Raw genomic sequence first — 4,432 nt, forward strand, 5'->3', positions numbered from 1 at the left:
TGAGGAATTATCCTAAGTGGATTTATGGACCTGTAAATACCAAAATCTTTGCTGTGCTGCCCTGATTGTATAACAGATGCAGAGCAGTTGTGCAGCTGGAGAAACACCAATTATTGCTCCTGTCCACAAATAAACACTGGGGCCTGAGCCAAGCTCCTCCTGCCCAGAGCTGCTCCAGCTCCTCCCTGCCCCTTCCCTCCCCTCTTTATCTGAACCCAGAAGATGAAGAGGAACTACTCGTTCCCTCCAATTGAATGTGTTTAAAATTCAAGGCTCATTCTTGTGTCTCAGCCCATTTGTAATTAATTTCTGGGTTAGTGTTTTCATGTTTTCCATTTCACTGAGCAAAACAGACTCCTGAGCTGTCCATCCCCTGCTGCAACAGAGATGGAGCTGGAAAACAACAGGAACTTCTCATTTCTTCAATCACCTGAAAAATGATGGCTCTGCAGCCCAGCTGTAGGCCATCACTGAATTTGATTCTGGAACATTTTAATAATAAGAGATATTGAGATTCCTATAACCAGTGAATATTCATTAATGCAAAATCACATAGCGATCCCTTATAATTATATGAAGTGTCCAAAGCATTGACCATTGCAGAAAATTATAATTAAAGTCATTGAAATTAATTAGAAAAGGAGATAGTAATTAAATTCCTGTTGCTGGCATGTAAAACTGCTCTGAAATTAAATACAATGGATGGCTCCTCCAGAAAGGGGGATGTGGTGGAGTTTTTTTTCCTTATGCTAGACAAAATTAAAGCTAATTTTTATCGTAAGACTTCTTTAATAAAAATACTCAAAGATCTTTAAATAGTGAAGTTCTGCTAGGATGATCTTCCTGCTTAAATCAAAAGGAATCAAGACTTACCCTTCCCCCTGAGGAGACTCATCCACCCTGCCCCGAATGCAGCCCCACCACAAGCTCAGGTGCCAGACTCTCAGGTGGGCTGAACTTGAGGCAAATCTTTCCTAATCCCCACCTGCTGGGCTGGGGGTGAGCCAGGAGGGTTTGGAGCCTTCCAAAGCTCTGCTTTTCCCTTCCAGGGTTTGCCACCCCATCCTCATTTCCTATTTTCCTTGTGCTCCATGTGCAAACATTGGCTGAAATCCCCTCCCTGTTTGGAAGGTGTGCAGCTGCAGGTGGGCAGGGCAGGTGTGGCTGCTCTGAGCCCACCCTGATGCTTCAGAGGCTGCCTGGGACAGAGGCTGGGCAGAGCACAGGAATAAATAGGTTTTTATTCAAAGCCCTTCACAGGACACACCTTGGGCAGTGCAGGAGCCCGGCCGTGGCTCCACCCCACAGGGACTCCTGGCCACGAGTTCTCACTCTTTGATCAGCTCTGCTCCATTCCCACACTGGGTTCAGTGTCCCATTCCAGCCCCAGGTGATGCAGTCCCACCCTCCCAGGCTGCTCTCCTCCATCCCCTGTGGTTGGCACTGTTTGGGCTGCAGCTGCAGCGGTGTCCTTGGTTCTGGGCTGGAAAAGGATTGTTCTGTGTGCCTGAGCTGTGAGGAGAGCTGCTGGCACTGGGTGTGGAGTGCAGAGTTCTGCACCAGGGCAGTGCAGAGCTGGGAAATACCACAGCTCAAACTGAAGGCATCATCTCCTCGGGCTCCTGTTCCCTGGGAGGAGAATCCCGTTCCTGCTGCCCCTCCTGGCCCTTCTCTCTGCACTGCAGCGAGCACAGAACACGAGGAGGTTCTCACCCCCCAGAGCTTCACTCACTCCCTCTGACAGGGATGCTGTGACTGAAAATCCTGCCATCCACTGAAGTGGAGTAGGGAGAAATGTGGGGATTTTCATCTTCTTTGGGCTGCAGATTTGTTCCCAGAGCTGACTCCAAGTCCTAATTAGTCTCCTGCTTTTCCTCAGTTTAGCATAGAATACTTGAAAATTGAAGGAGATGAAGGTTTATGCTAAAAGAAAATGTGATTGCTGCCACATAATTATGACAGAGTGAAAACTCCCACTGTGACTGCTGGAACTGCAGATGAGACACAGATCCATCAAAGGGAAAACTCATCCCACCTGGCCCTCCTTAATTCCTTCTTCCTTGGAACTTCTTCTTTTGTCTGTGTTTATCACGCTGCCAATATTCTCCTGTTAATTTTAAGTGTCACTTTGAAGGAACTTGTGGGGGTTTTATTGATAGTAACACAGCCAGACCAGAGCTGCCTGCGAGGTGGAAAGGTGCAGGGCATCCTGTTAGTGCAAACCAGGGAGGTGTGAGAAAACTTTTAAAAAGACATTGATTTCCAAGAAAGCTTCTCTAATCCAGGCTGGAGACACTTGCTCAGGAAGAAAAATACCCCCTCTCCCCCAAGTGCAGTCTGCATCCCCAATAAACTGAGATGTGGGGTTTTATTTGTGGAATTTTCTGAAAGTCTCAAAGCTTGGAAACTTTTCCACTTGTCTCAGACACTGTCTTGGCACCAGCACAGGATTTCATCGTGCTGAAATTTCACTGCTCAACAGTAGAAACCAAATGTTTTTCCTCACAATCGTGCACTCATTCTCACTTGCAGAACAAGCATTTAGCAGCATATGTGTCCCTCTGGCCTTATGGTGCTGAGAAAGAAGATCCTGCTCTAGGAACAGGAAATTTGCCATGAGCTTGACGCTTTCCTAACCACAGATTTGTAGGCAGTTACTGCTCCACGCAGCCACAAAGCATTAACTAAGTTTATTTTAATAAAATATTCATTAAATTGCTATTAGATGTAACCCAGAGCATCCATCCCCCTGTCAAAATATGTGCAGTAAGTCTGCTGAGAGCTGCTCTCAGTAAGAGCCCATCGTGGCCATTACTCAATCCATAAATGTCGGGATAATCAGTGAGGAGAGCCATGAGTCAGGAGCAGAAATCTGCAGAAGGAGCAGTGCTCAGGCTGAGAGATGCAGCCTCAGTGTCCTCAACAAACGTAAATCACAGCCGGGTTAAAGCAGCCAGGACCTGACTGCAGTCCCAGGGAAGCCAGGAGTAAAACAGGAGTGAAACAACGTCTGGAAGCTGCAGCCTGGGGGGTCAGGGACCTGGGCTGATTCATTGATGAGCTGGGAGCTGAGGAAAGGGAGCAAGAGCCCACAGTGGATCAGTGACAAGGACGGAGGGTGGGATGGCCCTGGCCATTCCAGGGGGCTCTGGCAGCAGCCCTAAATGACCTCAGTTTGTGCTGACTTTCCCTGGCCCTGCAGCTCCTCCCTCAAGCACCAGCTCCTGCTCCAGGATGTGGCCAGTCCCTGATGATTTCAGCCCAAGTGCATGTGGTTTTGTTGGCTGCCACAGCAGCAATCTGCAGACTCCCAGAGGGGCCCAGGGCTGGGGTTTTTCCCCAGGAGCTCCCCCCTGGTGTGGGCTGGCCCTACAGAGCACAGCATGGGCATAGCTCTGAGGTGGCACTTCCAGAGGATCCCCTCCTGATCCATGCAGGACAAAGTCCTCTCCATTCCGTGTTCTGAATGAGGACATCTCCCTCTCACAGCCCTGTGAACCAGAAATCCAAAAGCCTTTTTGCAGGGACCTCTCCCAGCAGCACTGGCCAAACTTGTGAAAATTCTCCTCATTTTTGGCTGACCTTTCCCTGCAGCTCGAGGGCTCAATCAGCTGCAGCCCCAGCTTAGCAAAACCCTTGGCATGAAGGATGGCTGAGCCACCAAAGCAGCCCAGAGCAGTCTCTGTTGTACCCTCTGGGTGCACACAAAGGAAAAGGAGCAGTTTGGAGATGTCCAGTTCATAGTTTGTTTCTATCAAGCCAAGTGAGGTCAATGCCATAGCCACAATATTGTTTAAATTCCATAAAATATTTTCTACAAGTTCATCAGTCTAAAAGGTTGGGGGGAAGCCCTAATTTTCATCCCTAAATGTTGAATTCTTCCATATCAGCTCGTGATTCCAGCATTTGTCTGATGTCCCTGCTGGAGGGTTCATCTACAGCTGGGACCTGCCTGAGAGCATTGCCAGAACAGAGCCAGGAACAGGGAAAGGAGAAAACAGATGGAAGAATCTCTGCAAAACCATGGGAAAGGAGTGAAATATGAGGGCCATTTGGGTGAGCAGTGGGGTGTTGAGACAGGGGAGGAGGAGTCTGAGGGCTGACCCAGAATTCCAAAGAATGACTTTGCTGTGAGCTGTCTGTGATGGGCCTTTACCTCCCTGATTCTAATCTCAGCTTCCTTCCTGCCACGGAACAGCAAGAGAAAGTTTGGCAAATTCTCCAGGTTCCAGTGGAAAGTGTGGGTTACAGAAAATTTTAAAGAACTTGGAAATACTTCAAAGAAATTGATGAAAATCTGTTCTGCTGAAAAATTCTCTAAATCACTTCTAAATTACTTTCTTGCCTGAGGAACAGTTTACATTTCAGGCATTTGGAAATTTCTTATGGCACAATCCAGCAAGAAACAGTGAAAAGAAATCTCAGTTAGAGC

The sequence above is a fragment of the Passer montanus genome, unplaced genomic scaffold (genome assembly GCF_014805655.1).
Source record: "Passer montanus isolate IOZ18808 unplaced genomic scaffold, ASM1480565v1 scaffold15, whole genome shotgun sequence".
In the NCBI taxonomy this organism is placed as follows: Eukaryota; Metazoa; Chordata; class Aves; order Passeriformes; family Passeridae; genus Passer; species Passer montanus.